Source organism: Parasteatoda tepidariorum, chromosome 2 (genome assembly GCF_982258835.1).
Source record: "Parasteatoda tepidariorum strain Cologne lab strain chromosome 2, Ptep-v5.0, whole genome shotgun sequence".
Classification (NCBI taxonomy): Eukaryota; Metazoa; Arthropoda; class Arachnida; order Araneae; family Theridiidae; genus Parasteatoda; species Parasteatoda tepidariorum.
Genome location: NC_141756.1, coordinates 1,014,260 through 1,025,545, shown reverse-complemented (window position 1 = coordinate 1,025,545; position 11,286 = coordinate 1,014,260). Strand labels below are relative to the sequence as shown.

General features: G+C 27.6%; 1 protein-coding gene across 1 annotated transcript in view; it reads left to right on the top strand.

The window, feature by feature from the left end:
* The first annotated feature begins 284 nt into the window (after positions 1 to 284).
* LOC107453403 (uncharacterized) overlaps positions 285 to 11,286 on the top strand; it is a 119,768-nt gene continuing 108,766 nt past the window's right edge. Inside the window, exon 1 of the mRNA XM_016070224.4 lies at positions 285 to 1,075. The gene's annotated coding sequence lies outside the window, so the exon portion shown is untranslated. The remainder of the gene's footprint in view (positions 1,076 to 11,286) is intronic.

The window sequence follows — 11,286 nt, the reverse complement described above, 5'->3', positions numbered from 1 at the left end:
TATGAAGAAGCATTCGAAAGTATGTATGGGAGCGGCTTAAGTTGTTATGAAGACAGTTTTTGTGAATTTTTCTTTGAAAAGAATAAAATTACGCTAATCGAAAACGATCGCTTTTCTCCTTAATTCATTTCAATCGGAAATCAAAAGAAGCCATTATCACCGGAATGCATTCGAATTGTCGTTCGTCGTTCTGAAATAAATATATCATATCAACCTCTAGCGGACGATGCCGATGTAGGCGTTTTGTGGATGACGTCATTATGACGTCAACTTCGAGCCGTAGCTCCGTTCCGTTGCCAGATCATCTGTAGACGCAGTTAAAGTAACGGGTCGTACTGAACGACAGTTTTAGCTGCAGAATTCATTCCATGTAACGGGAATTTTTTTTTTATTTTAATTTTTTTAGTTTTAGTTTCTTCTTTGTTTTTTCGGGGTCAAAAGAGGAGTGAAAGGAGACATTATTGCAACTTTTCTCATTGACTTTTAAACCTCGTTGGGTTATCGAATTTTTGCTGATAGGAGTGTTTCGCAACACAGTGGATTAATTCCCGGTGTTTAATGCATTTTTACAGTTTCCATAATATTAACTTGAACTCACAAACACTTTCACCTTGAAGACAATTAATAAATGCTAGAAGGAATGCCTTAGAAAAAAAATTTTTTTTTATGGAACAGATTGTCTTCATTATTCTGCCATTTTGAAATGTGCGTCAAGAAATGACAGTTTGATTACAATTAATCGATTCGAACATTGGATACTGTCGTCTGCGCTTGTTCGTGCAAAATCTGATTGGTGGACAAAAACAAATTATTAAATGCGATTTAATGGAGTGAATCATATAATTTATCAGGGTTGCTTATTTACTTAACGCAAGTGAACTATGTGAACTTAACAATTCTACTATTTTATTATTTTTGTTTTTTAGTTTACGAAAAGGTTGCGTGCAATTTCATTTTGTCGAATTCATTTGTTTTACAACAAAGAATAATTTTCTAAAGTGATATATAATAAAAAGTGCACTGCATAAGTGAATTATTAAAGCATCTCACTACTTCTGAAGTATTGAAACGAGTGGTAAGTAAATTTTCACTTGAATTTAATTATTATTATTTTTCAATTTACCTAATTTTTATATATATATATTCACTTTGTGAAATTATTTTATTACTTTATTATTTTTTTAAAATTAATTATTTAAATTATTGTTTGGAAAATAAATTAGAGTCTAGAATTAATTGTTTTGCTTCAATGGCCTAATATTTAGTATATGATTTATTATTTTTATTTTATTAATAAATTTATATTGTTTTAATTATTTGATGTTTATGTTTTCTTTTTTTAAGGTTCTTAATCATACAATGACAGTGAAATATATCATTTTAGTACGGAATCAATTTAATTTATGATATTAATCGCTCTTTTGTTCTAAAAATTTTTCATTAAAACTAAACAAATTTTATTCTTTGTCTCGATCATTATTTAGGATGATCATTAAGGATTCATCAACATTAAGGAGGATTATAATTGCCCATTAAGTGTCGTTTTAATGTGACATTAACAATCAATTACATTAAATTATTTTCGTAATTTTTTCTCTTCATAATTGGATACTTATGAACTATAATGTGCCAAAAATACATTTTAAGTTATATTCAATATGTTACCAATTATTGTTTAAAATATCATCAACTTATTGGTTATCTAAGTTTTAAGTCAGATTTAGCAATGAGAATTACACAATCCTGGCTTCCCCAGTTGTTATTTGACAGAGCTTAATAGCGTTTTTTCTATTTTTAGATATTAATTTGCAGTCTCAAATTAGTTTTAGACTTCTTGATAGAAGGATTCTAAAAATGTGTACTACGTGCGGTCATTATGTAACACCCTTCATATTATCAGTTGTTTTTTCCAGATATTTTGGTAAAAGTATTTTTTTTTCGTTAAAAACTAAAACACAATTTTTGGAAATAGAATTCCTCTATGTCTTTTCAGACTTATTGTTCTTTTGAAATATCAACTCATAATTTTTTAAAGTAGAATGGAATTTGGATTTCATGTAGAATAACTATAGAATGGTGTTCGTTCTGGCAGGATTCTTTTTCTTGTAAATGTTATGAAAATAAAGGCTTGTTTTAGTGTAAAAAAATAGTGATTTTTAATGAGTTGTTTTACTTAGAAAATTATTAACTAAAGGCATCGTTGACTCAATTTTTTAAAAGGAGAATTTTGTAAAACATTTCATTTTTAAAATGAAAATTATTGTAAAGGGTCGATTTTACTATAACGTATTATGTGAAGGGTTCTTTTTTGAGATAAAAATTATTGTGATCGACCTGTTTTATCAATTGAATATTTTGTGCAGGGTCTGTTTTAACGATAAAGAAGTAGGTGAAGTTTTTGCTAACGAACCCACATTTTTCCAAAAAATGATTCTTTATTATCTTTTTTTGAAAATATTTGTAGACTATCTTCCTACTGCGTTTACCATAAAATTACATTTTTCTATTAATGTTTCATTTTTAAAATTTCAACTATGTCCGTAATTTTTGAAAAGTTCTGAAGTATCGCTAGCTTAATATGTTGTAATTAATCGTTTAATATTTATAACCGCAGGTTATTATTAATGATAATCAAGTGAAAAGTTGAATAATATATCAAAATTTATCATAGTTTGTTATTAATAATTACCTATAAAGTTTGGTCAGTGTAATATTTTTCAACGTATGTATTATTTTTGTAATTAAACGCTTCATATTATTAATACTATTATTTTAACCGTAACATCTTTCGGGTTTCCAGTTTGTTATTTGTTTGCTTTTTAAAAAAAAAATAGGTGAGAAAAGAAATAATAGAAGATAAAAAATAATAGAAAAGAAAGAAAGAAAGAAACGCATCCCAATCCACTTTAAAGACTTAAGTTCCTGGAATTTAGCTAATTCGCAGAGGTTATTAATTTCAGGTAAATTATTTGGCCCTTAAAAAAGGAAGTTGGCTCAAACTGTCAAAAATAAATAAATAAATAAAAATAAAAATACTTAAAATTCCTGGAATTTTCATCATTTTGGGGAAGCAAACATTTCGTAATTTAAGGAAATTATTATTTTCACTTGAAGGTACGAATTTTGTTGAAAGGAATTAGGCTTAATAAGACTCAGCAATTGATATGAAGTACAGCCTTTTTTAAAAATGAGAATGAGTATATGAGTTCACAGTCATCACCGGTATTTAAAACCTGGCTCGCACTCCTCTTTGAAGAGACTCCTGCCGCTCCGAGCTTCTGATTTCACCAGTCAGTGACGTCACGGCGGCGCAGCATCAACTTCTCGCTTTAAAAATAAATTGTTTCGCGTGGCATTCGTTTTTTTCTGATTACAAAAACAAAACAAGTCAAATATAACCGGCAAGAATTATTATAAAACACAAAATGAGAAAACGTAATTTTCCATGTTTTACTTCAGAAAATATGAAGGTGACATCAAATGAATTATAAAATGTTCTAGAAGAATTTCTGTGAATAAAAAAGCATTATGCTTTTGTTTAGACGGTTAAGAACTTTTATTAGAATTTCGCCATTGAAATCGAACTTTAAACAGAAAAGAAGAATAAAAAAATGTATGAGACCAAAGAAGATAAAATCCTGGTCTTCAGAAATAAAATTTATTAATGCTTAAACATTCTAACAATTTCATAATATATTTTTTAATGTCATCATTCAAAATATTTATGCGTTTTAGTTATAACGCCCTAATTTTAAATATTTATTAGCAAGGGTAATATATCCATTATTATATGCTCAAAGATTATTTTTTTTAGTAATTAGCATTTAAGGTTTTCGTTTTTTAGTGATAATGTATAAAAAAAATTGAATCCCAATTAATAAACTATTGCTATGGAACAATATGTTACTTTAAAAGTGCCTTTATATGTAGAAAAAAAGTTAAAAACTAAAATCAAAACGATTATGAAACGATGACGACAACCATTGAGAAATTTTTCTAACTTTAAAATGTTATTTTTTAATACTAATAGAAATACCAAGAAAATGTATGATTACTATATTTTTGAACAGAAATAATTTGTTAGCAGTGTAAAGTTTGAAAGCTATTATCAGAAAAATTTCTAACATTCAACTCATTTCTTACAGCAAATATAAACAGCTAAGTTTTCATATTCTTTAGTTGTGATTTTCGAGATTTGTGGTGACATCATGGGGTGGGAAATCGTAGCTTCATCTTTGAGTAAGGAGAATGAACCTTCTCTATCTTCTCTTTAACCCTCTGTACACTATCACTTTTAAAATCATTTAAAAGATGTTGGAGGATTTTCGAGTTTATCACCGAAGTAAAGTTTTCAATTCTTGATCGTTTTCTACTCTTTGACTTTTAATTTTTTTTTTTTTTACTTAAATTTTTTGATAAATATTCAAAGTCAAATTTTCAAAATTTGAAAAAATAAATCCATTCACTAGAAAATAAGTAAGCAAAACGTACTATGTGCACCCTAAAGAAGGAACGAACACTCTTATTTATTTATTCATTTATTTTAGATCATTTCAAGTATCTTCATTTCAAGTAAAAAGTGTATTTTTAGATTTTCTAAGGAAATATATATCAAAGGTAGCCATTTTCATTTGATTTTCTTTAATTTTTCTTAAATTTTATACAATTTTTATACCTACGCTTGTTTGTAGACAAAAGATATGAAATTTCTTGTTGAAATCATTATTTAATTTCAATCGTTCTTTAATATTTTTTTATATCAGTTGCTTGTTGTTATAACTTAAATGAAGGATTTGGATCAATAGAATAAGCCTCACTCCAAAACATCATCTTAGGTATTATCTTCAGAGAAGTATATTTAGCAAGTTTCCGGAATACTAGATAACAGTAGGGAAACATATTGCCTGCATAGAAATCGTGGTTATTTACCAAAAATACTCTCAAACGACGTATGAACTGAATAAAAAAATAAGAAAAATGAATATTAGTGAGTGAATGAATAGGCGAAGCGGTTGTTCATAAATAAAATGAGAAAGGTAAAAAATAAAAACCATAATTTGTGTAACAAAAATTGGTGACCGTAATTTTTTTGTTATTATTTTATTATTTATTTTTCTTATACTAACTATAGCTGTAGAGTCTGAATCGAAAACTTAGTTCGATTACGACTCCAGTTGTTTAAAAGTTAAGTTAAAAGAAGAAATAAATTTGTCTCAAGAAAATTATTTACAAAAATATTATAAAATTATTATATTATATATATAATATTGCATATATTATATGATATATATATTATAAAATATTATAAAAATATGGTATGAACAAAATAATTCTCCAATGAATAGTGTGATACTCAGGGTTTGATGATGAACTATGATTTATTTTTATGTAATTAGATTTTTTTGATTTTTTTAATATTTACCAAACATTAATAATACTAAATTTTAATTAAAAAGTAAGTTTAGTAAATTAAAATAATAATAAATTTTATTTAAAAATAATGTCATTGATAAAATAGTTATAATTTCTAAATTTCTCACTAAAATGGTTAAAATTATTAAAAAGTAATCATTGAATAAATAATATCTTAGCTTTGTTTTTCAAGCTCCACTTGCTAATGAATATTAAAGATTAGGAGACTGTATGTCAATTAGATATCTAATGAAGAGTAAATTAGTTTAGATTAGGAAACATAACTGAAAAAACTATTTTAAGTTACTCTGGTTGATACACACGCATGTCTTGTATGTTTTAAAAACATTGAATTTAAATGGGCGTAAAACTAAATAGATATAACTAAAATTGTTATTTTGCGCGCAAATTACTTTACATACATTTAAGGGAAAATTTTAATTTAAAGTTTTATAACACTCTTATCCACGTTTAGTCTCTTTTTTTTTATTGTTAGTGTATTTTGAACTATATTGCATATTGTACATGCATAACCCTTTTATTATTTTTTTAGTAAGAAATATTCATAAGGAAATAAGACTTTAAAAAAAATCACATCCTAAATAATGTATTTTTTAATTATTTCACATAAAAAATATGTTGTACTTAAAATAATAATTTTAAAAAAATCAGTTAATTTGCATCAATGCTTTTTTTAGTGAAATAATGAAGCGGGTTATGCATGTCCCTTTCGTTATTTCGTGGTAAAAAACGTTCAATATCACTGAAATCAGATTTTTTTTTTTTTAAATCACACCCTAAGGAATATGTTTATTAACTATCTTGAAAAAATTATTTTATGCTTAATAATTAAGAAAAAAAGTTAGCTTGTTTAAATAATTAACTTTAAAAAAAATCAAAGTTGATTTAAATCAATGATTTCTTATAAAAATATCAGCTCGTTTAAATCTCGAATTTAATGATGATTAAAACCATGCCAAGCCTGTCAAACTTATTAAAATTATAAATTATTTCAAATTTAATTTATCACATTTGAATGTTGCTTTTCAGAAATATTGAAATAAATTCCAAAAATAAATTAATTTAGCATAAATTTATTTTGAAGCAAATGCTATCATATTTGTAATAGCTTTTTCTAGTTCCAGAATGTTCTTTTTGTCATGAGATATTTAATAAGTGTGAGAACTCGTCTTTTCTTATAATGGTTTTTGAGCAATTTCAATATTTTGAACAAATAAGTTTTTATTTTTCATCAATTATGTTGTTTCAATTTTAACACATTTAACTCCAATCGACATAAAAATACAGTGAAACCACCAGGAAAGACTACCTCTCTAATTGTGACCACTTTTAGGAGGTACGGAATTTTTTTCCATAGACTTAGTGATGAAGAAAACCTTTAGGAGAGACCTCTCCTAGCGACCGGGCAAACATCTGCTCCAAATACGGTCAAATAAAGAAACACAAAAAAATCAACAAAACAAATAGGCAAATGTTAGGCAAAATATTTGTGTGAGGCTCTTATTTAATGAGCTCTTATTGACGATACAACCTCATATTGCTGTCATAGTGCACTAAAAATGATGCTATCACTGATTCACTTAAAAAAAAAAAAATTGAAAGTTAAATTAGAAAACAAACAATCATCACTTCTCATCTTTTTAAGCTAACTCATTTTTATGATATAAAATTCAACGCAAAGTTAAACAAAAAACATAATTGTTTATTTATTTAAGATAGCTTTATTATTCAAAGTTTGTTTTCACACATATTTATATCGGCAATTTTATAGAGGCTAATTTTTATTCATCGAATTCTAATTTTTATTTCATGAGGCTAACGGAAGTAGCACCCAGAAAATGACACTGACTAAAATTAAAATCGTTAGCGAAAAATCATGCACCATTGATAAGTCATTTGAAGTCAAGAACGACCCACCACCTCCATCAACGACTGTGGAACGGAGAGAGTGGTTTCACTCTATATTATTTCAAATTAATGTTTTTTTTTTATTTATTCTTTTATCAGTAGTATTAATATTTTACGATGAAATTTTCAATTGAGTTGAAATCCAATAACTTCTTTCCTAACCTGATTAATCCATTTCGATATTATCTTGAGCAGGTTAAATGACTCTTCATTTTCTTGCTAATAGCGGTATCCTAACATCACATCTCCGTATGTAATTGCATTGCTTGTTGAGCTAGCATAAAATGACACTATATTAAAAAAATGGCTACCCTCTGACTGACAGTTGGAGGTTTCCGGCCTTCTATGCCCTTGCACTTTCACAATGATATTTCTTCTATTTAAGTCACACAATGAGGCGACCTGGGGGATGATTCCAAGACAATTTTGATTCTCTCCATACGCTTTGGTTGTTTGACGATCTGCGTTAGCACTTAACAATAAGACAATTTAACGAGGAGTCGTACCGCGCACCCTCGGTCCCATCGCAGTCTGATCAAAATGGTCACCCACCCGCTACCAGCGATGATGTAGTGTGGGAACAATATACATTATAATAACATTAAATTTAAACCAAGATTTATTAATATATAGGATAATTAAAAATTCTATTTATTTTAAAGCGCTGTTAATACTGTTTGGAGTCATTGAAGATATGATTCCATTAATTAAAGACTCCGTTTTTCAAAATATGAATTTATGAAAGGTCCATTTTTTAAAATAAAAAAATAACGTGTTCTTTTTTGAGATAAAAGAATGAGTGTCTACGGAGCCAAATATTTCCTAAATGGATTGTTCTGGATTCTCCTTTTCTTTATAACTTGTGAAACACCATATCTTTATCCACATGTCTTCCATAAATGAAAAAGAATAGGTGTTACTATTATAATGAAGTCTTTTCGTCATCGCTTTTTTTCGAACGACACGTGCGTTCTACGTCGTTCGTTCAAATTGAGAGTTTATCAGTGTTGTCATTAGAGGGTTCCTCTTTAGATTATCTTCTACGTTTCATTTTAAAGGGAACCGGTTGTTCATTTTCCGTTCTACGAGTGAAAGCAAAATCAAACGACTTTAATAGTTTTAATTTGAAATTTGTCTTAGTAATTACTTCGGAAAGTTGTGAGGTTAATGATTTTAATTTTTTTTTAAACGAGTTCTGATGTTAAAGAGCACTTAAAAGAGCAGATTCTCAAATGTAGAGGTAATAAAAACTTTATAGGCGATATAGTTCTTTCTTTTAAACATTTTGATTCAAAATATTTTCATTTTCTAAATGGCCTACGATTTAATGCATATATAAATAAAATGCGTGATTAAAAGTTAATTTAGTTTGGATCTAAATGGAAAATGTTTTTAATTAAAGAAGAATTTTTTTGTTGTTTTTACTATTGCATTTTACTCGAAAAACAAAGATATGGGAAATATCTTCATTTTTCTTCAATAATTTTGTTTTGAATAATAGTTTACCAAATATTATCAATACTTTATAAATGAAATCTATATTAATCTTTTAAAACTAAGTTTTTTGGATTAACAAATCTTTTGAGCTCGTTTTTACATATATCTATCTATACATGTATTGCAATTAAACAAAGTCAGAAGAATGTTAAATATGATGAAGTTTGGATATAAAAGAATGTTTAAATTATTATTATTATTTTGGTATTTGAAAATTCACTGAAAATGATTTTATTCTCCAGAATTACTAAAACACTTTAACAGTTCAAATTGTAATATATATAAAATAGATAATTCGTGTTATACTGAAAAACTATAATTAAATGCGCTGATCTTTTTTTGTCATTTTTTTACTCGGTATAGTTATTATCTCTAATTATAAGTTATAGATAATAACTAAGATTAATAAAAATTTAGATTATTTATATTAATCTTATCAATAACTCTATACTAAATTCAATTTTATATAAATAGGTTATTATGAAGATAGAATATATAATCTATATAGTAATTAAGATATATTTAATATATATCTTTCTTTTTTATACATATTCTCGCATTTTTAATGGAATTAGATATCGTGTTGGTCTCTTTCACAGTGAAAAACGCTAATAAATTATTATAAATAAATAAAAGAAACATGTAGAAATAAATTCAGGGAAATTTTGCATTCTCAGAACAGAAAAGTACATTTGCATCATCGCAATCATTATTGAAGTCACAATAAGAATAACTCAGGTGAAAATATATATATATATATATATATATATATATATATACACAGGGTTATTCATAGTTCCCCCTGGGGTTTCGAACCGTTATAGTAAAAAAAACGAAGACGAATATGGCAAAAAAGAACGTATGAAATTATTCCGAAAGTATTCAAGTTTTAATTTAGGTAGTTGCCGGTAGATGGCAATGACATGTACCACTGATGCCAGTTGTAATAAAGAAAAATGATGTTTACAGGCGGAGGGAATTATGAATAACCATGTATATATTTTAAAATTGTAACGAACTATTAAGTAGACGAAAAGGTTTTTGACAGAACTAAAATGAAAAAAGCAGAGCGCATCTCTTTTTACAGACGTGAGGCATTATGCAGTTTATATCCCATTCCCTCATATAAACTGCATAGCAGTTACGGTCAAATAGCATAGTCAAATAAGATAGCATAGCATAGTCAAATAAGATAGCATAGCATAGTCAAATAACGGGCGCACCATGGATAAAATCATTTTATTATTTTTATCACTCTTATTGTTTCCTTTTTGCGATGAATTATTATATCTATTAACGGGAATAAACGTGAAATACTTACGGACCGTAAAGTGTTGAAAGTAATACGTTCTTCGCATTACGTCTATAAACCATAATTTCTAAAAAAAAATAAATAAAAACAACAAAAAATGCATTAGAAAAACTATATTGTTCAAGTAGACTGAAAAAAAAATGCTTTAATTTTGTTTGATCTAAAATGAAAAACGCAGATGACATCTCTCTCAAGAGACGGGAGGGGGAGGTGGAAGTATGAAAGCTTTTTAAAAGAATTATTGATATTCTCTACGTTTTTCATTTTAGGTTTATTGAAATTATTTTTTTTTCTTTTTAGTCAACGCTCGAGAAACGTAGCTCTTATAAATGCTTATTTTATTTCATTATTTTTAAAGATATTATAATTTTTTAAGCAAAAATTCATTTAAGAATGAAACCTTTTAGTCCTTACAACAAATGCCAAAAAGGTATTCATTAAAATCCAGATCGTCTCGCATTCATTTGCCAAGGACTGCAAAAAAAAAAGAAAAGGAAATTTTTTTGTTGTTGAAGGTCATTCTTTTTTTTTTTTTTTTTAAGGTTGTTGTGAAAGGCTCGGCGTTAATTCTCGCTTTCTGGATCATTTTAAATGAAAAGGTTCGATTTCCTTAAAAATTCATTGACCTTGACTACGACTTTTAAATAATTTTTAGTTGCAACAAATAATTGCTACTCAAGTCCTAATTGCGTTTGATTCGACATTTTTATTTTCCTATTCTTCTAAAATGAGTGAACAATTTGAAGTTCGTTTTGAGCTTTACAACTAGTGGAAGGTAAAACACATGTTTCAAATGACGATGTAACAGAACTATCAAATGCTTGAATGTCATTAGATATTACATTTGGGGTTGCCATCTAATACTTACGCAAATAATATTAATCGAAATGTTAAGAATCGCTAGAGTGTGTGTGTGCGTGTGCGTGGTGTGTGTGTGAGAGAGAGAGGGAGAGGGGGGCACTGACATACAAGGTACCATCGTCAGAGGGGTATTACCACTAAGCCAGTGCGGGAGCAGCTTCAGCTGTGTGGGTACAGCAACAGTCCCAGCAACTTCAAATATTCTTCCAGCTGTGACATTAGCAGCTTGGCGCTGTCGCACTTGGAATTTTATATCTTACTAGGAGGCTTCGCCC